At 33.7% G+C, this 25,042-nt stretch overlaps 1 long non-coding RNA gene across 1 annotated transcript; it reads right to left on the bottom strand.

Annotated features, from left to right (window-relative positions):
• Positions 1–1,082: 1,082 nt before the first annotated feature.
• Positions 1,083–21,330, bottom strand: LOC134840513 (uncharacterized). Its single transcript, XR_010162425.1, has 2 exons — positions 20,616–21,330; positions 1,083–1,340 (listed from the first exon to the last, which is right to left on the bottom strand). It is a non-coding gene; the product is annotated as an uncharacterized LOC134840513 (long non-coding RNA).
• Between the last annotated feature and the right edge of the window lie 3,712 nt (positions 21,331–25,042).

The raw sequence follows: 25,042 nt of genomic DNA, 5'->3' as shown, positions 1-25,042 counted from the left end.
TAATTTTGGTAAATTAACATTAAATAACAGACTCCACTGGAATTCGATTGCTGCACAGATTAAGGAAATCTGCTTGCGATCTTATCAGCAAACGTTGGGTGCATCAAAAGGACTATTTGTTTGAAATTCGTTGAAAAAAAATCGAAGAAACAATCGTTTGAACCTATAAAATTCTATACCATAATGCGCCAGTAATCTTTAATTAGTATAATTGCGAGTTTTCTCCAAACTGATTAGAATTCTTGATTTCTCTGAAAATGTGTTTGCGGTTTTTTTTCCTAAAATTTTTTGGATTTTGCTTTTAATTGCTATTAAACACTTGTTGAATGCCGAGAATTCAGCTGTAAAACTCGGGCTTTTTCTGGTTTTCTGGTTTTTTGCCGAGTTTTTAAACCGAATGATTCAATGCTACCAAGCACATACTTAAAATTACGAATTCAGCTTTTTACTATGCGCTTTTGAAATCAATTGGTTTTTGAGAAATTATCAGCTTGAGATTGAGAAATTTGAGATGGAAAAATTTGAAAATTGAATTCATTTTAAAAATGCTGACGGACAACAGTGCCACTTTATTTGCTAGATTTCAAGTTGAAACTTGGAGCTAACACTTTTTCTGAGCACCAATTTAGAATATACAAAACTTAAATATGATTATTAACTCGATCTTAAAACTTTTAGCCTCGAACAAGTTAGTGGTTAATTAAATTATTAGATTGATGATTTGTGATATTATATTTTATCATGTAGTAAAATTTGTTTTTTGCAGAAAATTGTTTTTTTTTTGTTAATCCTTGTTTTTTTTGAAATCATCCAGGGTGGGTAGACAAAAAATAGGATTCAGATTAGCTTTTCGTGTACCCCCTCCTCTGTCAGTTAATTGTAATTGTTGTTGCTTAACCTGTCAAATTTCATTTAAGATTGAAGAAATAAACTTCCCTTTTTTTCTTCCTATTTAATTATTAGACTTGCAACCTCAACCAAAATTTTGGCAATTCTAGGGTCGTCTAGTCATTTCTCGACATTCAACCCTTCTTTTTGAGCGCAATTCCTCAATCGGGTTTTCATAAAAGAATTACTTCAAATTAAAAACTCAAAGTAGTTAATTAATTATTATTCAATTAGATTATTGAACGATGATTGTTTAGTATATATGGTAGTTGGCAGAACACACACGCCGCACGTTCTGCGACAGTTGACAGTAATTGCGTATCCCTCCCAACACTGATGCAAGCGGTAGATACAGCTGGCTTGAGGGTAGTAGTCGCGACAGGTGATATCAACCAAAGGGTACTGGATCTGTTCAGCCTCTTCTGTTTCCTCCGACCGTTTCATCAGCGCACCTATTCAAATAAATTTCGGTCATTATTCTAATATTTGGACAAAAAGTAATCTGAAAACTTCATATATTAATTAAAAAAATGACAATCTCATTAATCATAAATTGTTCTGAATTGAAATCAGAAACACAATTATTAAACTTTTACCATATGTTCTGACTTGAAATCAGAAACATAATTCTTAAACTTTTGACCTGAAATTACGTGTTTGCTCGGTTGATAAAATATCACGAAAAGCAAACATTACAGCATGTGTTGTTTCTTTCTGATTGGTTTAACCAACAGATGGAATGTTGAAAATATCAAAATCTATGGTATATAAGGCAAGCAAAAATATACCAAATATCACTTCATCACTTTCTCAAAATCTCAAATCTCACAACCACTCTCATACTGAGACCCCCAACCATCCTAATAACCAAAATCTCGAATCTCTATCTCGATAACTATCAATCCATACCCCAATGTCTCTTGATATAAAATTGATGTGTGTCCTCTATATTTGAAATAATATACCTATTTACGAGTGAAAGAAACTTTGTCTGTTGAATAAGAATAGGAAAGTCTTAGCAACATTCAGAAAGACCCCTTGTTCTAACTAGCTGCGATTTGGTCGATCGCATAAGTTAAGTCAAGTTAGTTTGGAATAAAATAACAATAGAAAAATCATAATAGTAATATATAATAAAAATCATAACAGGGGCTGATTAATGGGTAGAGGGGAGAAAAGGAAAGCCAACGCCTCTCTCCTCAGAAATTCGATCCCCTCACACCAAAAGGCGCTTTGTGAAGGCATTTTTGGATTCAAAATATACTAGAGTCGAGGTAAAATGCGCCAGCCAAAAACAAACAAAGCCTGTTTAAATCAATTTTGTTTTAAAAAAGCTCAGAAACCGGAATATTTTGCACTGATTTTTTAACAATTTGGCTGCGGCTCATTTCATGATAGCAAAGATGGAACTTTATGGTGGTAAGAGAGAGCTGGAGAAATCAGTTTGGTCAAATAAAAAAAACGACAAGTTTACAAAAGTTTTTGAAAATCAAACTTCCCTATTCGACAAAGTCTTAGGTCCGCCACTGAATAACCATAATTAACAAATTGGTAATAGAAATAAAAAAAATCAGAGGTAATCATCCATATAGTCGCTCAGTAGCACATTTTTATTTTCTCAAAATATTATAGAAGGAAGGTACAGCCGCAATTATTTTTTATGAACTATAGATAAAAACAATCAAATTTTAGATATAAAATTTAACTAAAAAAAAACTTTTGTTTGTTTTTTTATTTGCTGAAAAAAAAATTTGCTGTACAACAAAAATCAATGGTTAGAAAGAAAAAAATTTTTTTTCAGTATTTCTCGCCTTTCAATGGGCTACAAATTACTGTGTTAGTTTAAATGCAGACAAAAAAAACTTTTTTTTCCATTTTTCCTCAACCTTGTGCATAAAGATTTTATCTACCCGTTGGATTTTTTTGAAGGGGCTCGAGTTTGATACATTATGTCCAAAAATCTGTTATTAAAGTGAAACGTTCGTAGTCATCACACTAATTTGGCGAGGTTGAGTTCGTAGAATTTTAATTTCAAGGCGTACCGAAGCTGTGCAGGACCGTTCCCCGTAATTAGAGCAGTGTCGCTCCCACAGTTTCACATCATCATCGATATTTTCCGAAAAAACCGACAATAAATTCTTCATATACGTGTAGATACAGTTCGGCATTGCCCAACAACTTTTCTAACGTCAATGAGGAACGTACATGAAGTGGGCTCACGACGAGATCACATCTTCACGAGATCCCAAAAATCCAGCTGCTGCCCATGTATTATGATTGTGCATCAGAAAGTTAAAGGTTCTTAGGCAACATGAAAGTCAAGTTTCAAATCTTTCGGCTGTAATCACCTTCAAATCACCAATGTGGAATATACACGAAGTTGGCTCACTAGGATCTTAAAATTTCAAGAGATCTCGAAAAACCCAAATTTTGCCCGTATTTTAGGATTAACTAAAAAAAGTTTCACGTCCCCCATCATTTCACATCTCCCAGTGAACGCAGAGAGCCGAGCTTTTGAAGTTTAAACTGTAGCGTCAAGGGTTATCTTGTATTACAATTTGAAGCAAATCCGACTATGTGACTGGAAGTTATTAGCACTTCGGAAAACCACGCCTTCTCCCCGAAATAGACAATTAACGCAAAATAATGAGAGAGGACATATTAAACTTTTGGCGGCAAAAGACATTAGACACCAATAGCAAAAAAGACTTGTGAATGAAATCTTCTGGTGACTCCTTCCGTTGTTAATAGCTCTTCTTCAGGATAAGTGATAATGGACCTGAAAAATGGGATAACTTGGCAAGTACTAATGGGATACTGATGAACCTTGGTACTTCACTTGAAATTCTTACCCTAAAAAGTAAGATCGACGCCTGGTGAACTCGGGGTGACCCTTAATTGCTCTTGCGGTATTTTGGCGCAACATTGCAGAAAAACCCCAGGATTTACAGCGGAAAATGGCTTATTCTCCAATCCTAACTTTTGAACGGGGAAGTCGATCACCGTAGTTGTTGTTGTTGGGGGGGGGAATTGGAAAGGAAATTCTCAGGAAATGATTCAGACCTAAACGCAAAAGCCTTTTGGACTTCAGTTGAGAATAAAATTGTATTCTCACTAGGGCAACGACCCACAGAAGCTCAGCCTAACTATGATCACAGACAAAAACGTTTGTTTGGTTCTTTATTAAGAGAAACAGCTCTTGAATGGTATACTGATGAGGTAACTAATGCTACCACTTGGGCTGAACTAAAAAAAAAATTCCGAAAAAGATTCACTGATGGTAGAGATCGGTTCAAGCATCGGTTCAAGCATCGTCTTAAATTGCAAATGAAACCCCTCCCAACGGCCGTAGACACGTGCCAGTAAAAATAAATACGGCACAGTATAGTATATCAATTATTACTGAACAGCCGGCTTTGCTAAAACCTGTCTTAAACAAACAAATTTTATCAGAATCTGATCTATATAAACCAGCAAAAATAAGCCCAGAATCATTCTTTCAAAAACTTCTCAACCTCCAAAACCTTCCTCTGATACTTCTCAGCAATTGTAAAAATCAATAAATTTCAAAAATAATGTCTAAAATTACAGATCTCGAAGAAGGTGAAATAATGGACCTTGATCAATCAACGGACCAAGTAATCGATGATTTGCTGAAAGTAAGTATAATTTCTATTTTCCGCCGCCGTCTAAAACAAAATATTTTTTGGTTAGCTATATACACTCTTTTAATATTTCCCCAACAAATCTGCGCTTTTAATCCAGTTGACAATCTCTACGCTAATACAGCAAAAGATCTAAAAATTGCGCATTTTGATTGTCAACTAATGACATCGAACAAAATGTTCTCACTTAATAAAGTAGCTCCCTGCAAAATACAACCTGAAAATATCGAAACTACAACAGCCGAGGTTACTCTTTACCAACGGCATTATAGTACAAAAATTAACGCGACAATGTGTCGTATAAAACACCCAATCTATCCAATGGTTTTGTGATTCTTTCGATTCAAGCGGAATAGACGCTCGCCAAAATATAATCACAACTGATATACACATTTACCCTGATAATTGTAAGCACGCCGCCGAACGGGGATATGTTAACTTAGGATACTCAAAAAATATTCCTTTTCGCTTTGACGAAAAAATCGTCACAAATACAAATAGAGGCAAAGTTGATGGCGAATACCAGAACGAATGCAGCGATCGTTCATGGATCCATTTGGATACTTTCGAATCATACATGCAAAATATTTCCGTAACTGTCAATCTAAAAGATGGCACCGTTAATAACTGGCAAAACATTCCATTACTTTGTCCTGTATATGAAAACGGATGTGAAACAACATCACTCGACCCTTTTGCATATACTTGGAACGAGCCCGAAAACTGCATTTTTTCGGTTCTCAATAAATTCGAAGCAAAAATGATTCGATATGAAGAAAATTATTATATTGTAAAAGACTCTTTTACTAAAATATCCAACCATAATACTCGAGGTAGAGACACTCAACAATTTATGCTAAAAATACTAAATAAACCACAATCTTTATGTGGACACCCAAAAATAGTCTATCCGACCCAATACGAATCATTGGTCATAGCATACCAAAACGGTTTTAATATGGATACCTGTTCACAAATAAACCCGAGTGCTAATACAGGAGTTATTCATTCGGAACCAAATTTGACTTACGTAAAATACGCAAAAAACGAAAATTATCCCTTTGCACCGGGACAAATAGACATGCCGGGACATGCTTCGAACTGCCGAATTGGCACTTTTAACGAATCAATGTGAGTTAGAACGCTCCATGATTCTCAACACTTTATTGCTCTCTATCGAAAGCCCGCGTTTAGCCGGCTAGATTTTGACCCGAAATAGGTCTATGTTTTTAGAGACCAATGGCAATGTTGCCCGGCTCTATCACTGCCCAAAATTTTATTCTCCATTACAATTAATGGATGCATGCTATAATCGGATACCAATTATGTATCGCGAAAAAATTCATTTCGTCGACCCAATCACTCGACAAACTTTTAAATCGGCAGATCAACAAGACTGCTCCGATAAGCATTTAAATCTTTATCAACTAGATTTTGATAACGATAACTCTTGGATCGAACTCACACCCTCTATTACTAGAGTAAAAGGTCCAGATCTTTTTAAGCCGAAAGAAATTAAACGGCAAGTAAAACACTCTCTTGCATCTAGCCATGATGCTTCTATTTACACTTATGCACAAATGCAAAAATTTTGGAGCATGATTACTGATCATTCTGAAATGAAGGGTATTTTACAAAAAGTATCCCAAACTTTTCATAATGCAAGCAAACACTTCTATCCGGACTCGAGTAGTCAATACGGATCTACGCGAAACATATACTTAGACTATCTTATCTCGCCTGATTTTTGGAAGAACGAGTACACTCGTGTTTTCGGTACAATACAGTACTACTTAGAAAAATGCGGAATGAAATTCACCTCTTTCCTTTTCGCCAAGTTTATACTCCACGCTCTTGTATTTAAAATAAAAGTATTACACATACACAAACTAACCGGCCGAACTCTTCATTTCGGAAAACTTTTAGTATCCGCCTCTTACAATATACTTTTCACTTCTATAGTGTCTTCAATTTCGCTCAAAATGAGAATGATCAAACTATTGAGCTTGATCATAGGCCTCAGGCACCTCAACAAGAGGATTCTGAAAACGAAAATCAGGATAAAAATTAATCCAAATAGTCGATTACAATAATCGACCCGCTGTACCGGTCTAATTTATTTTATGTTTTAGGATATGCCCACTGATCTTCTTCACACTCCACTTGAAGAAGACTTGCTCGATTTCGAAAACCTTCTGTCTCTAAATGACCCTATGGAAATTCCATCCAAAATAATCAACCCGTTTAATCAACCAAAATTGAATACCAATTTTAAAATTCCAAAAGTGAAAAATTCTAATTGCATTCAAAAGAGAAAAGCAATTGTCCGACCTTTCAAAATTCTCCCCTCTTCTTCAACTAGGCAAAACCTAGAATCTGAAACTGTAACAGTTCACCAATCCGCAAACTCTCTAGAACTTGAATCAAAACCGCGATTCAAGTCAAAAAGGAACAAAACCTTAGCCCCAGGAAACCACCAAATTTTGACACCAGTCTAAATTATGCGCTCTCTCCCTTTATTAACCGCTTTAAGATAGACACCTATCACCCTTACCAAAATGGTAACGGTGCATACCGTCTGGTTAATCCACAACTCCCACATCAACATATTTGTGTTCCTGCAGCCTTTATAACTGCCCAAATGCAGACTCCAATCCTTGACTCCTACACGGATCAAGTGCAAAAGAATTACATAAACGATTTAAATCGCATCAACCAAATGTAGAAAACCATAACAGTGCTCCGGGAAAAAATAAGGACCTCAGCAATAAATATCTGAGCCTAAAAACCCAGGTGGAAGGAAACTATTAGTTTCAAGACTATCTATTAACCTCCGTCCTTTTATTTTTTTAACTCCAACTGTGATTTGGCCGCCGCCACTTAACAAAGTATGTATGCTTCTTCAATTAAGTCCAGTATTGCTGATAAGTATTTTCGCTAAACCAAATTTGAAAAATTGTATTTGATTTTATATTTCTCAAAAGTATCCAGCTGTGATTTGGCCGCCGCCACTGCTCTGCTCTACATGCACATAGACTACAACAGCCATTCTTCAACCGACTACAAGCAGCCATTCTTCAACCGACTTCAAGCAGCCATTCTTCAACCGACTACAAGCAGTCATTCATCAACCGACTACACTCAAAGCCGCAACTTTACAAACAAACTATCAAAAAATCAGAATAAAATCTTTACGTAAACTCTATTAAAACTTTTTTGATGTTTTGTAAATTATATTATGCTTTTAAACTTTTTGTCAACGGGTATCACCGTTTAACAATCAGCCTATAAGATGGTTAAATGTTCTGAATTGAAATCAGAAACACAATTATTAAACTTTTACCATATGTTCTGACTTGAAATCAGAAACATAATTCTTAAACTTTTGACCTGAAATTACGTGTTTGCTCGGTTGATAAAATATCACGAAAAGCAAACATTACAGCATGTGTTGTTTCTTTCTGATTGGTTTAACCAACAGATGGAATGTTGAAAATATCAAAATCTATGGTATATAAGGCAAGCAAAAATATACCAAATATCACTTCATCACTTTCTCAAAATCTCAAATCTCACAACCACTCTCATACTGAGACCCCCAACCATCCTAATAACCAAAATCTCGAATCTCTATCTCGATAACTATCAATCCATACCCCAATGTCTTTTGATATAAAATTGATGTGTGTCCTCTATATTTGAAATAATATACCTATTTACGAGTGAAAGAAACTTTGTCTGTTGAATAAGAATAGGAAAGTCTTAGCAACATTCAGAAAGACCCCTTGTTCTAACTAGCTGCGATTTGGTCGATCGCATAAGTTAAGTAAAGTTAGTTTGGAATAAAATAACAATAGAAAAATCATAATAGTAATATATAATAAAAATCATAACAGGGGCTGATTAATGGGTAGAGGGGAGAAAAGGAAAGCCAACGCCTCTCTCCTCAGAAATTCGATCCCCTCACACCAAAAGGCGCTTTGTGAAGGCATTTTTGGATTCAAAATATACTAGAGTCGAGGTAAAATGCGCCAGCCAAAAACAAACAAAGCCTGTTTAAATCAATTTTGTTTTAAAAAAGCTCAGAAACCGCAATATTTTGCACTGATTTTTTAACAATTTGGCTGCGGCTCATATCATTATAGCAAAATTGGAACTTTATGGTGGTAAGAGAGAGCTGGAGAAATCAGTTTGGTCAAATAAAAGAAACGACAAGTTTACAAAAGTTTTTGAAAATTAAACTTCCCTATTCGACAAAGTCTTAGGTCCGCCACTGAATAACCATAATTAACAAATTGGTAATAGAAATAAAAAAAATCAGATGTAATCATCCATATAGTCGCTCAGTAGCACATTTTTATTTTCTCAAAATATTATAGAAGGAAGGTACAGCCGCAATTATTTTTTATGAACTATAGATAAAAACAATCAAATTTTAGATATAAAATTTAACTAAAAAAAAACTTTTGTTTGTTTTTTTATTTGCTGAAAAAAAAATTTGCTGTACAACAAAAATCAATGGTTAGAAAGAAAAAAATTTTTTTTCAGTATTTCTCGCCTTTCAATGGGCTACAAATTACTGTGTTAGTTTAAATGCAGACAAAAAAAACTTTTTTTTCCATTTTTCCTCAACCTTGTGCATAAAGATTTTATCTACCCGTTGGATTTTTTTGAAGGGGCTCGAGTTTGATACATTATGTCCAAAAATCTGTTATTAAAGTGAAACGTTCGTAGTCATCACACTAATTTGGCGAGGTTGAGTTCGTAGAATTTTAATTTCAAGGCGTACCGAAGCTGTGCAGGACCGTTCCCCGTAATTAGAGCAGTGTCGCTCCCACAGTTTCACATCATCATCGATATTTTCCGAAAAAACCGACAATAAATTCTTCATATACGTGTAGATACAGTTCGGCATTGCCCAACAACTTTTCTAACGTCAATGAGGAACGTACATGAAGTGGGCTCACGACGAGATCACATCTTCACGAGATCCCAAAAATCCAGCTGCTGCCCATGTATTATGATTGTGCATCAGAAAGTTAAAGGTTCTTAGGCAACATGAAAGTCAAGTTTCAAATCTTTCGGCTGTAATCACCTTCAAATCACCAATGTGGAATATACACGAAGTTGGCTCACTAGGATCTTAAAATTTCAAGAGATCTCGAAAAACCCAAATTTTGCCCGTATTTTAGGATTAACTAAAAAAAGTTTCACGTCCCCCATCATTTCACATCTCCCAGTGAACGCAGAGAGCCGAGCTTTTGAAGTTTAAACTGTAGCGTCAAGGGTTATCTTGTATTACAATTTGAAGCAAATCCGACTATGTGACTGGAAGTTATTAGCACTTCGGAAAACCACGCCTTCTCCCCGAAATAGACAATTAACGCAAAATAATGAGAGAGGACATATTAAACTTTTGGCGGCAAAAGACATTAGACACCAATAGCAAAAAAGACTTGTGAATGAAATCTTCTGGTGACTCCTTCCGTTGTTAATAGCTCTTCTTCAGGATAAGTGATAATGGACCTGAAAAATGGGATAACTTGGCAAGTACTAATGGGATACTGATGAACCTTGGTACTTCACTTGAAATTCTTACCCTAAAAAGTAAGATCGACGCCTGGTGAACTCGGGGTGACCCTTAATTGCTCTTGCGGTATTTTGGCGCAACATTGCAGAAAAACCCCAGGATTTACAGCGGAAAATGGCTTATTCTCCAATCCTAACTTTTGAACGGGGAAGTCGATCACCGTAGTTGTTGTTGTTGGGGGGGGGGGGGGGGGGGGAATTGTCTTTTGGGGAAAGACAGCAGAAGACAAAGGAATATAGCTGTTGAGTTACATCGTTGAAGTAGTGGTTTGAATTCGAGTGAAACTAATCAAACATTAGATTGAACTTAGCTATAATAATTAGGTCAAAAAAACTCCAATGGGTGCGGCGCGAGAACTAAATTTCCTGAGAAATATGGTTGCATGGGCTTTTTAGCATAAATTTTTTCTACAATTAGACCCCTAACTAACCTCCACTAATGGCTAGAAACTTTAGAAGTTTAAAACGCGGTTACTACAACTGAAAAAGACCTCCCTTTAACCACAGGAGGCTGGAATTTCAACATGATAACCAAATGGAGTCCATGGGAAGTTGCTTAGATAAAATAACTTGGTCTTTAGATGAAATTCGACTTGATATATGCAGACATCAGTTGGAATACCTATCATGAACTTGGAATTCATAATTAAAATCCCCATGGGAATTTCCCGGCCTTCAAAAGGGTACCAGAGTAAATGCCAGGACTTATAAGGACAATCATAACTATAGCTATCACTAAGAATAAAACTTAAATAGATGAACAAAACCAAAAGTTACGGGTAGCTTACCCTGAATTAGAGCAGTGAGAACCACGCTTAAGTGTAGTTTGTTTTTGTCTGATAAAACAAAAACTCTGTGAAAGAGAACAGTTGATTCTCGAAGTTAGAGAGCTCAAATGAAGTACTTCAAAGAAATAGTGGTCTGGAGAGACAATATTAATTTTAGTAGGTCAAACGTATTTGAACAGTTATGATTCTCAAAAAGAGGGAGAATCAGATACTTGAAGTAACGGCAAGTTGGGCAGCAATCGGGCAATTGTGTTGATAGATCGCGGCGAACACTTTTTTTAGACTACTCTATTACATTCTGGCCACTTAAGAGCCTTCCTTATCTGGATTTATTTTTACCTAAATTAAATAACAATTAGATCTTTTTGCGATTGTAAGTGCGAGTGATACAGCCACAAGATCAGTGACACAAGGTGAATAAACATAGTACAGTACAGAATAACTGCCATCAACTTAACCTTTTGGCGATTGTGGATAGTGGTGATTCTCGGTTGCCCCAGTGAATTAATAATCTACAGTGTGTTACAGCAACAATGTCTTTGAACATAATTTTGTTTGAACAAAACAGAGTTGCATAAAATCATCATCAAAAAAATGTTTGAGTATTGCCTTTTTTGAATGAAAACATCACTGTTTTTTTTAAAAAAAAAAATAGCTCGAAAAAACTTAGCTTCAAAAAATTGAGAGAAGTAATGAGAAAAAGTGCCTCAATTTGGTTTTGTTTTTTAAAAAAATTTTACTAAAATTTTTAAGACTTGAAATGAAATGCACGAGATAAGTTCTGGTGAAGTTTTCTGTTTTTTCATATAGGTAATAATGTAACCCAATTTCAAAGCAATAATATAAAAATTTTCATTTTTATTTAATTGTTGCGGTTATTTTAAATCAGCACTGTTTCGACCTGATGCGTAAGCGGCAAAGTAATCCACCTCAGAAATCATTTCAAATTGATGTCAAGCTAAAGGGGTTCAACTCCAAATAAAGCTAAATTGTTCAATTAACGCGTTTTTAGATGACAACATATTATGTTGGACCTGATATTGCTCGGGGAAGATTTGCATAAATTTTGAAAAAACGCCCACCCCCCGCTTTTGGACCTTGTTGACTATTTCCATCCTATGCATGTATTATGTTTGCCAATCATTCCCGCATTTTAGAGAGAAAAACGTTAATTGGGTTTTCATTTTTGCGTGTTCATATTTGTATTACTCACTAATTATATAATATCTACATAAAAAAAGATTAATTAAATGTCTTTTCTGAAAATAGTGTTAAGCGATTGAAAATGTGGCAGCCAAAGTTGAATTTCTGAAAATCGAAATAGGGGTAAATAGTTAACAAGATCCGAGTTTAATTTCTCGCTCTTAATAAAAAAAGCACGTAAGGTACCTAAAAGCTAGTCAGAACTTTCAGCGCTCCGCTTTGGCATAAGCAGTCTTGCTGTCTTTTTTTTCAATAAAATTTTTATCATTTAGGAAGCCAAACTGTGCACTGGATAGGTGCACAATTTTGTGTCTGCATGTTCTGGATTCTAGAGACAAGTCTTTAAATATGATAAAATTTTATCGGAACAATCAAAGAAAATGAAAGAACAAAAGAAGATTAAAGGGAGCGTTCTTGTTGCGGAATCCGTTTAAATTTCCCAAAAAGCACAGTTTGGCCTCGTAATTATGTTAGTTGGTTGGAAGAATAATATTGTAGACTCAACAAAAGAACGGACGAAAGATGCGAAAGAGAGTATTCACTTCCAAACTGATTGACTATTTCACCCGCACTGGATTTCAGTTGATAATAATTGACTATATTGTCATTTTATAGTCAGTATCTATAAAATTACAAAAGTAATTGATTATATTCCATCAAAAACTTTTATATCAATATAATCCATTACATTCGATAATAATCGATTATAACCCATTAAAAGAGGATTATATTCCTTATTTTTTTATGCTAGTATAATCCCTTATAATCGATTTACACCCCCCCCCCCCCCGTTTACCTTTCCCCCGACAAATTACCCATCTTCATTTTACTCGCAGGCTCAGATTGCGAGTAGGGCTTGAGTAACGCAGAAATGTTGCAAGTTTTGCATATAATTTTGCAAAAAAAATGTGAAGGTTATAATCCGTTATAATCAATTATATTGGATTTTAAATGGATTATAATCCATTATATTGGATTTTAATGGATTGTGTTTTTATGAAAAAAAAAATCGTTTTTAATGACAATATAATTGATTTCGTGGTCTAAAATTGCAACAATAATCGATTATAATGACAACATTTTAGACAACAGTTTTCCATTATAATCGATTATTATCCATGGAACTCCGGCGCGGGCAGCTAATGTTTTTCACCTTAATGTTGAAGCTTTATTTCAGTCGCCTCACTTTAGCCATGAAAACAGGAGAAACTAAAATATGCTGTTTTTACTCTCAATTTTAAGATAAGCTTTTATAGTTTTATAACAATTGAATTCGCTGACGTGTTAATTTGCTGACGTATTATTTGAATTCGCTGAATTCGTTAAAAAACTAATCGGACAAAAGAATTTAAATGAAGCAATAATTGCTTCATTTATATTTCCTTCTTTGTTGGTTTGCAAACAAAAAACATCTGAAAAAGGTTTTTCTTTGAAAACTGAATTTAAAAAAGCTTCAATTTTTAAGATTAAAGAAAAAAAAAGATTCTCAATAGTTTCAGGCCCAACGCTCCAATAAGCTAATACATTTATATATAATACAATAGAGTTACGAAACATTTTCATCCGTGTCCGTGTCTACAATGGATTCTTCTTCGTAAATTGATTTAGGGGAACATTGTTCATTTGGTCTACGGACTTTTATCATAAGACTATGGGGCATACCTATCTTAGGTCTTGAAGCAAACTAAAAATGTGTTCTTTGAACCATTTGATTTGTTTAATATAATCATTCTAATTAATCATTATATATTTGAAATAAAACAAACTTGGCTTTTATCGTTGAATTAAAAGGGGATTTAAGGAATTCATGAATAAACTGTACAGTGAATTTTGAAAAAGAAACGAGAAGTTGCAGTTCAGTTGAAAAATTGAACAAATCAATACTGAGGTTTTTCGTTTTATATTCTTTAAAAAACGTTTGAAAAATTTGTGAACACACTTTGATGAAGGGTATGTCAAGACAACATTTTACATGGCCTGAGTAGCTTAAATATATACAAATTTTTCAGTTTGAATATTGCCCGGGTTAAAGTATGCGAACTTTGTATCGACTGTGTGTGTGTGTGTCGCTCGTTCTTCTCTCTCAATTTTGTGGGTCGAACGATATCCGTCATCAATTTCGTGCATCAAACAAAGTACCTGGTCAAACCGGGTCCATTTTGCTCGACTTTTGTCATCTATGGTCAATTTTTGTCGCCACTGGTAAATTTTGATCGAACCAAATAGAACTTTGATAAAAAAAATCAAATTTAGTGGGCGCTGACCAGGTTCTAGGTCACATCCACTTGTCGTATGTATGCTTGTATTTAAATACTTGATGATAAGGTGTTCATATTAATTTCAAAATACTGTTGAATTCATTTGGGGCTGAAAAAAAAATTTTTTTTTTGTATTTTTACATCAAGTTTTAGACAATCTTGCTTCTTCGTATAGCTTCTTTGAACAAGCGGCATTTTGATTGAATTTTTGAAATTTTTGCAGATTCAAAAACCAGAGAAATTCAATAACTAGTGAAGCTTTGGCCAAATTAATGTTCAATTTTGAAGTATACAATAGAACTTATTGTAGGTAATCACTAGTTTCAGTCACAAAAAATTCAAATTGGTTTGGTTTTTTGGACTTGAAGTTAGGCGAACTAGTTCTTTGAAAATGGACAGCAATTTTGTTTTCGGGCTTGTTTAGTTTTTTCTTTTTTTAAATCCAAAACCAGGTACCACAATTCATAATCGGAAAGGGTCGGGTCCTAATTCGAGCAATTTGTGAAGTGTTCAAAACGTTGTCCCAGTGTCGAGAAAAATTGGTCTGAAAATTTTATTTCTAAGTCTAATTTCGAGTGAGTGGAGTGATCGAGTAACGTTCGTTATATGCAATTATAGTATTATTTATTTTTGTTTTATGATAAAAAATTGCACCAGCTGATATCAAAGCGTTCCACTAGCTACCATCTACCGGGAATGGCGTTTCCATTATTGTGAAATTGGTGTACTGATAAAACGATATTTATTATTGCAGAATTAAATTAAATGAATTGTGGAACAAGAAAATTATGGGAAAAAGTGTTTTCATTGATGGGCTTCTAACATCATGGGACAATGATATTCGACAAAAATTACATGAGTTCGATCTCACCGATACCAGCAGGAGTTGTCAAAACAAAGTGTTCACAAAGAATATCTCATGTGTAATCAAATCGTTTAATTTGAATTTGTTTACGTATAATATTCAAATTAAAGATGACGCTGCGAAAATATATGAACCTAGAAACAAACTCCGTTCCAACCAGCAGTGCAACAATGCAAATCATCAAAAAAATTGTTTGCAACCAGAGGTCGCGAAAAATTACTACAGGTTTTTAAAGGGAAATGATGGCAATATTATGGTTAATGAAATTTATCAAAGTGATTTGGGGAAAAACATGTGTTATCCTACTCTGCAGAAAACATTAGTCTTTCAGAAAATTCTGCAACTGAAAAAATTGTTACATTGAAACTAACCAGTCTTCACATTAAAAGCAATTCGGTTTGTTTTGTCCCAAAAAATTTCTGAGAACTAACTTAAGGAAAAAATCTTGATTAACCAGGAGAATCGACAACCTGCAGAATAAGCAAGTCAGATTGCATAAGAGCTGGGTAGAGCTTCCGTCGTGAATGTATTCAGTCAGCTCTTCTTGACCGTGCGCGAGAAACTTACTGTAAGTACAGATCATCAGACATTCAAACCAAAACTTAGAGTGAACATTTATTGTTTTGTTCTAATCGATACTGATTAAAATGAAATACTCCACATCACTAAAGATCTGAACAAAAAAACTGTTTGTCATGATAGGATCTCCAATCAAATGCTCAAGTAAGCTGCACCTGTCTGAGCTTATAACTTGGCTTAATTTTTTAAATCAGCGCTTCAGGCACTGCTTGGCCACTGCATAAATTTCCCATTGCTAAAATGGTGTGAAGAGCAATCCGGACAATTATAGACAATTAACTTCAATATCCGCAATTGGGAGGGTTTTCGAAAACTTTTTGTTTAAACGTTTATATTGATTCACCTATAAAGTTATTCATGATAAGCAATTCGGTTTCAAAAATAAATGATCTTGTAAACAAGCAATTGTTAGCATTACTCATTTTATAAGGGAGAGTAATGACAAACAACAATTCGCCTAGTTTTGATTCATTGATTTCAAGAAAGCGTTTGATACAATTGACCGCAGTAATTTAAATGAAAAATTGGAAAGGCATGGTTTTATGGGTAAAATTTTAGACTTAATGGAAAGTTATCTAAAAATTCGACAACAATATATGTATTAAGCTGAGAAAAATTCAGAAAAAATTGATTGCATAAAAAGGTTCCTCATGTATCGGATTTTTGAATTTCTCTTTTTAAAAAAATTATATCAACGATTTACTTTCATTCATTTACGGAAGCAGTTGTTTGTTTGCGGATGACACAACATTAGTGGATGCTGACAATTTTTCCAATTACTGTAAATGTTGGTGCTAAATTCAATAAAATATTGAATTGGTGCACTGAAAACAAATAGCTAATTACCGAATAAGAAAGCAGGATAATGAAGTTCGATTGGGATTGTGACAACCATAGCTTTCTAATCGGCAATTGCATTTTTAAAGGAATCTGTTTTTAAAAAATTTTGGAGTGGAGTTGCAAACAAACAAAACTTTGACCATCAGATTGACAAAAAGATGAAAAATAATCAAAAATCAACGGGAGGTTACTTAGACCAAGAAATGGGTTTCCGAAATTATTTTAATCACATTGTTCAACGTACATGCTAAACCCTTGTTTTCATACGGACTTATATCCTATATTGCAACATCGAAAACTTTTCTTAATCGAATTCATTTAATGCACATACGAATCATTGAAAAAATTACTTCAACCGAAATTTTTCTTGAGACATCTGAAACTGACTCTGTGTTTGATTTGTTTTTTGACAACTGTTTAATGAAACGGTTTATACACTTATAGGCAAGAACCCATCTAACACTTTTAATCCTCAATCTTTTATTACAAGGAGGGGTAACGCGCGTCAATTTTCTGACAATTCTACCTTGAATTCTGTCTCGTACTCTTAATGTGCATCAATCTTGGCGAAGTATTTCATTAAAAATTTTCAGTTTTTTCAGTTCGAATCAACTCAATCCTGATAATTTAAAACAGTTTCCAGAATATCAACTGGACCTGTTCTATAATAGTTTTTACTCAATTTTCATCAAAAACAGTAATTTACTCTTGAATTTTTTTTGTGATTGCACTCTTAGTAGATATCTTTTCGCAATTTGTGTAAAAGACTACCAGTGCATGCCTCAACAAGCTGAACAGCTTTTGTAAGTCCTTGAAATGTGTTATTGAAAGGTAAATGAAGTTTGATAACGTTTTTACACATTTTCATACATCATCTAATTAAGTTTAATTCAATTCAATTAAAATCAATAGGAAAAATTAGTTAGTGCCGGGTCTCAAAGCGACATTTTTAACAAAAATTAAAACTTTCGTCCAATTTTTTTTTTGTAGGTTGACTAAATTGTTTTTCCGAGCTCGCCCAGCTCACTATAAAAACACTATTTTAATCAAATTTTCTGCACCGAAAGTAAATTGGAAAAAAGGCCAAAAACGACGTTTATAGACAATTTTTGAAACTGCGCTTTTCAGTGCGAGCTCCTCTCAAAAATAGTATACACTGCCGACGAAAGCGTCTTTAGAAAAATTTTAAGGTCGGTCAGCCAAAATTGGATGTCTCAAAAAGTATCCTTGTTAAAGTGTGTCTCGGATCCTGGATCTTGATTTTCGCTTGTTAGATAATATGAGTTGGAAAATAGTTAACATATAAGAAATAAATTTTAAATATTATTCCAAAAGATTTTCAAGTTCATTAAACCAAAATTTACACTGAAATTTTTGTAACATTAGCTGATTTTTGAAAATTCTAAAAAAAAACCTTTTCGTTCTGAGTAACCTGTTAGTTTGTCTCTTTTTCAATTAGAAAGACACAAACAGCGAATTTCTTTGTGTAATTTTGTTTTTCTCAAAAGTGAATTATTGCATTTTTTCTTCGAAATTGAATATAGTTTTATCAAGGTCTTTTCGAGTCTGTTTTTGTTGCACCAAGTAGAATAAGGTGTATGTAATCTATCTCATGGAAACGATTCTGTTTCAATACAACGCGTGCTCGTTACGCTTTCTGTTTTCGGTGAGATAGGTTCGTGCGAACCCTATGACCAATATAGAAACTTGATCTTTTGTTATTTCCTTAAGATCAACAACGCTAGGTATAAACAAGGATAGCTTGTTACAGTGCAAGTAGCGCAGAATGTTCCGACCATAGTTTTTTAAAAATACAAAAAAAACAAGGATAACTGTTTGCTGTGCAGGTAGCACTCAATGTTCCGACCATATTCTTAAAAAATTATAAAAACATTTTTTCATGTTTTTTTAATAAATTTTGTTGTTTTGTGCATGGTGTGATGAAATGATTTGAAGAAAACCTAAAATTTAGATACGCTCGACTGTATCTAAATTCACTGTAAAATAGGCAAATCGAGCGACGGTTTTTGTCGAAAAATTACAAGAAAAAAAAATAATTTTTTTTGCTCGCTTGCTTTAATCGCTCGAATTCAGCTAAAACCCTCACAAAATTTCAAACCGGTTTTCCTTGACACCTGGACAACCTTTCGACAACTTTTTATTGTCGTTCGAATCAAGTTTCAAAGGACTTCAACATGATATATCACTCGGCCCATTCCGATGATTATTTGTGGTGAATTTTTTGGTTGAAAATCAAAATAAGCCTGCTCTCTCACTTTACTCGCTCAAAATTAGAGTAAAAATGGAAAATTTCTTAATGGTTTTTCTCAACAGAGGGACAGTTTTTTCAGAAGGTTTTAAATTCTTTCGAATCACAATTGAAATGGATTGAATATGATATACCATTTGAGTCATTCGATAATTATTTGTTGTACATGATTTCATTTTGAAAACAAAAAAAAAACGAAAGACAATCGAAAACAAAGTTCCTCCTCATTTTTCAAATGATCGGAGCAAAATTTTCTTATTTTAAAGCAGCGCAATTTTTTCTGCGTGGTGTGATAAAAAGATCTGACGTGAAACTAGAATTCAGGCATTTTCGATAATTGAACCAAAAAAAAAACAAATTGAATCAAAGCTTGTAGAAATTTTTTTTAGAAAAACAAACAATCAAAAATAAAACTTTTTAAACTTTTTTGAAACTTTTTTGCAGATTTTTTTTGAATGTTTTAAAATTTCTGATACAAAAGATGGCGCTAAAAACTTCAAAGTCTAAGTTTAAGCCTGCTTGCCTCGCTCGCGTTATTTGCTCGAAATTACTTACTCCCTTTATTCGCTCGTTTTTTTTTTCAATACTAGGAAAAGTTTTAAATGTCGTCCGAATCACGACTGAAAGTGCTTCAAATTGATATATCACTCAAACTAATCTGATGATTTTTTGTGGTACCTTATTTTGTGAGGAAACGAAAAAAAACCATCAACACCCGCAAAGAAAACTTTCCTCCATTTTCAATGGTTGGAACAAATATTCCATTTTCAATAGTCGAAACAAATAAGAGATATCAAATCTCGATACAAGAGTGCCATAATTTGGTATACTTTACAGCATAAAATTACAAATCTAAGAGAAAAGGAATACGATTGAAAATAGTCTTTATTTAGTATAGATAGAGCTTTGATTTTAATTATACGAATGAAACAAATAAATTTTTTCAAAAAAAACGTTTTTTTTTTTTCAAGTTTATTTTTGTTTTAAAGTCAAAAAATGTCATGTTTCCTCTTCAAGACACTATTATTTTGTTTAAGAACAATTTTGAAATTTTTTGCGCAATTTTTTCAAGACAACAAAATTAACACTTGTTGTAGTGTAATTTTTGACTGACTGTTAATGCAAAAGATGATACGTTTTCTTGGTAAAATGTTGGGCTGCTCGCAAAACAAATGCGCCATATTAATTCTGCTGAAATTTTATGCAAGTTTTGCCTGCTTTGTTCCCCCTATGTCAACCCAATTTGAGAAAAATGCGTTTTAAATTTCAAGTTTTATGCTTTTCGTCAGGACAATTTAAATTAGCACTGTGTATATCTAGTGCGGAATAAAAAATTACTAGTAGCTAGAAAATTTCAAGCATATTGCCTTTTTTGCAGTTTAAGTTCTGAGCTTTCTACCAGCTATTTTATCTCGTAAAAATTTCGAAAGCAGAAAAAATCTTAAAAACATTGCCTATCGAAAGCGATCGAATTCAAAGCTCTTAACCCCCACAAAACTTGTCATTGGCTTAAAATTTAAGCTTCAATCTCAGCTGAAACTTTAGCTTAGTTTCCGTTTTTATTTTATCATGTTATTATACAAAATACGCGTTTTAAAGCTATAAAAACGGATTTTTACAGTTTTCACTATCCGTTCAAAGTTTTAGAATGAGTACGTCTGAAAAACTTACCATTTGAAGTTGACAGTGCTAATTGTATTAACATGATGTAAAAAATTGAAAGGCTCATTTTTTAAGGATTACTTTCCAAGACAAATCTCAAATGAAAACAAAAAGAAAAGAAAGCAAGTGAGTTTATTCGCAGTTGGGTAATCTAATTTAAAAACAATTCGTTAGCAAAGATCTTTTATTTGGCCCGAAAATTGTAACATTCTTGAGGTTGGAAACGTAATGAGCAGAGTGTTATTTGAAGACAAGAGTTAATTTAAGTCACTGGCTCCCACATTTAACCATAAAAAGTCTAACTTTTACCGAAAACTATCAAATCAGAAAGATGTTTAAAAATAAAAATAAAAGTATATATTTGTAATTTATTTTTGGTTTTGGACGGATAACTCGTACGTAAATTGGTACTTCACGTTTGATGAAAAAAAAATCAAATCCTTTTTATTTATTATCTAAAGTCTAGTGACTGACCGCGCAAGGAAGCAAAATTTCCGCTCTGGAATTCCTAATTTGTAATTTCTTTCATCTGAAACTGAAAGGCGGCAACTGTTCAGTGCGACTAAGGAAATTAAAGTTTTATTGCCCAATAAATTAGAGTTTAACTTTGCTTTTTGTTTCGTAATTATTCACTATTTTTTGATCTTGACTAAGCTTTTGATGATGTTGATTAAGGTCATGTGGCAAAAAAAATTGGGACGTTGTGTCATAGTCAGCAGGCAAATTGAATGAAAACCGAGATTCAAACAACAAATTACAACCCAAATGTTTATTGAAATGTCTAAATTGGCCAAATGAGCATCAATTACTGCCCGCGTAGTCATACAAAATTAAACTTGTGAAACTACCATTTCACACGTCCAGAAAACTGACTGATAACTTTATGACTAGCTTTTTTTCCCCGTAGGAAATTGTGTGACTAGCATTTTTTCGCAATGTGAAACTGTGTGACTAGCAGTCTTTGCGGGTCTAGCTCTTTGACCAGACCGACCTTTTACCAGCAATAATTCAGTACAATGTTTGTCAGTTAAGCAATAATTCAATGCAATAATTCAGTTAAGTTTAAATTAAAACTAGCGGAAGACTCCAAAAGGAAGCGGTTAGGACAAACAAAAATTCGCTGAAAACCATTAAACGGGGTCATTGCATCTGTCAATCAATTTTGTTTATCCCGAGTCTGGTCAAAAGTCCATGTTTTAACTTTTCTTGTAAAATGTCGGTCTGGTAGAAGATCGTCCCCCAATTTTTGCATACAATGTAATTAAGCGATTAGTTTTTTTAGCTATTAAAATCGATTCTCAGAGAAGCGACCTATGGCGTTTTAAATTTATAGGACTAACAAAACCCCCTCCCTCAAACTCAATGGCATGCCAGCCTCTGAACTGATAAGATATAGAGTTTCAACACAGGAAAAGTAGAGTTTCAACGCTCTATTTGGTTTTTTCCTCAGGGATACTCCTCAGCTCTGGAGACTAAAAACCTCGTGCAACCATGTCAGGGCTGTGCACAATCCAAAATCCAGATATTGTAAGAAAAACTGCTTTCAGCTTCCTGGAAAGTTTGGAAAAAGTTTTTTGTTTTAAACGCTGAAAGCGGGTGTTTTTTATATGCAACTTAAATTACTACGTCGTACACATCTAAAACACATTTGGCCATGTTTTGATGTGGAATGAAAATTTTGACAATAATTTGCATCTTAGATTTGCCATATTGGTTGTAGGACAGCACTTCACACAAAAATACAAGAAAAAAAACTGAATAGACCACTCCCGGCTTCTGAGTTTGAAAATTGTGGCCTGTTTTTTTTGACATATTTGATTTTATTCTACCATGTGAAAACACGGATAACCTTCGCTGTGCAAAATCACATTAATAAAAAAATCATAATTTTCAAAAAATACAAAGCAAAACAAAATGAGTCTTTGGGCCATCAATCCATTAGGCACACTCAATTAGAGTTATTATCATAAAATGGATTGAAAAACAAAAAATTTAGAAAAACGAAAAAAAAATCTCAAATTTTTCAAGTATTTTGCAGAAAAATCTATTGGGTTTTTAAAAATTATTATCAAGAAGTTCTGAAAGAAGTTTCTTATCATAACACCTAATAACTCGTTTTACTTGCTCAAAATGTTCGAAATTAAGCTAGCAAGTTAAACTTTCCAACCGATTCTTCTCGATACCAAAAAAAGTTCTTGAGTAGTTCTTAAATCATGACTAGAGTGGCTTAAATATGTTATACCACCAGATCAGTTCTGATTTTTTTTATCGTAATGAAATTTTCTTTCCATTGTATTTTCTTTTCATCTCCATTTTTTTTTGCTGATTAGAAGTGAAAACAATAGATAAACTACAAAAAACTTTTTTAAACAATATTTCAGCAATAAACTTTTTTGTAGGTTTAAAAATCTGTAGCTTGATGTCAAGTTGATAACTTATAGGAAAAATTTTCACAAAACCTTTGATTTATAGAAATTGCAAAAATAGCGTTTTTTTCAACAAAACTATATTTTTGATGATCAAAGTGTTGGCACTTAATGAAAAACTGCGTTAGGTTTTTTTCAAAGTAATCATACTTGTTAAAACCCGATTTATGAAAATTTTTTCGAGTTTGAAGAAACAGTTCATCGCAGTTTTTATACACAGAAGCGAAGTTGCACTGCTCATACAAAAACAAAAATATGACCGATAACGCTACTGAAAAAAACTGAATGAGTAAAACTTTGAGTCTATAAAAATTCTCAAGTGACACCCGCCAATTATGAGTCTATTTAATTGCTAAGTGATGCAAGCCAATTATTACACATTAGCAGTACCAGTCAATTTGAAAAAAAAATCTTTACCAACAAGCATGTCTCAATTTATAGAGCGGAAGCATTTTAACTAGTATATGGAAAAGTTCATTAAAAACATCCGATCCTGCCTATGTTCGAACCCTCTTAATCTGTTGCGGGGCTCCTTCCCTAACTCTACGCTACAGATCCATGATACAGTGAAGCTAAAGTGCTATTTGTGATTTAATAGTAGGTTATTAATCAAAATGAACACAGTCAAATTGAACAAATTTTGTCGCAACAATATTTGTGTCGCAACAATATTTGCGACTTAGGTTGGAAAAAGAGTTCATACTATAACACAAGCTTTGCTTGTGTAGTAAGGAAGTTGCATGACAACCAATTTTCATCCAAATAGAAAATTAACATATTTTAACGGCCAGAAATCCTCTATGTCATCAAAACAAACTGTATAACAAGCATTATGCTCTTATGGAGGTCAACCCGAGATCTTTTTTTTTGGAAAGCAGCTCTGATATTTAAAGCATTGTGTCACACTACTGGATTGCCGCCGATGAAAAATTGCTCTTTTGAAAAATACCTACTGTAGATTACGTAACTGAGTTTATAAAATTGTTAAATTTGTAGGTGAATTTGAGGCGCAATTGAACATTAGCAGGACAGAAAAAACATCAATTTTTTAAGTTAATTTGAACAAGTCAGTACTTAAACTTCGCCAACTCTAGTTTCAGCTGCAGACTTATCTTATCTTAATTATTGCATTTCTTGCTTAGAAATGTTTGTGCGCTCAGACAAAACATCCTGTTTAACACAGAGCTAAGCAATTAATGAGGGATATTAGTCTCCCAGAAGACCCCGGTTAGTTATCGTAACTTTCCGCCAGTTTATCGAACAGTTTTCCGTTGACATTGAGGCGATCTTTTACATGACCTTTTCGGAAACTAAAAAGTTGAAGATCGATCATTAAGTTTGAAGAATTGATTTTTCAAAAATAAAAAAAGCGCTCAAAACTAAAAAGCTACCCGATCGTCGTGCAATTATTACAACACAGCTCCGATCACTGTATCATGTCCAAAATGAAAATAGAAAATAAGAAAGTATAAAAATATCAGCCAAAGCGCACATCCCCCCCTTTATATGCGCCCCTGATTACAATATTTGGGATGAGGAAAATTGACAAGGAAAAAGCATGCGCTGCATGTTTATTTCTACCAGAAGAAGATCTAAGATTTTCTTTAGGATGGTTGATTTTAATTTTTTTAAACTTTTTTTAATAGTATGACCAACAGGCCAAGAAAAATGTTTGACACCCCAAATATTACAAAAGTTGACCTGTTTGAGGGGCTAAAATTTTTTCTACTAAACGTGATCATTCCCCCCCCCCCCCCCCCCTCAGAAACGTACGCCTTGCAGTCATGCTAATTTAACGTTTGAAAACAAATTAAAATTAGAAAATTCCAAATTTTGAAAGTTTAAATGTCAAAATTTTTGAATATTTTACTCACTTTTCTTAATTCTTGCTTGCTTGGAATAGTTTCGTGACCATGTTCTCCAGATGTGTTTACTATTTCATCTGCTATGATGGCAACAGACGCTTTACACGGTCTTTTCTTACATCTCCAGCTGGATTAATCAGTTATT

This window comes from Symsagittifera roscoffensis, chromosome 2, assembly GCF_963678635.1.
Source record: "Symsagittifera roscoffensis chromosome 2, txSymRosc1.1, whole genome shotgun sequence".
Taxonomy (NCBI): domain Eukaryota; kingdom Metazoa; phylum Xenacoelomorpha; order Acoela; family Convolutidae; genus Symsagittifera; species Symsagittifera roscoffensis.
Note: the sequence above shows the minus strand (reverse complement) of the source record. Positions and strands in the feature narration are given on the sequence as shown.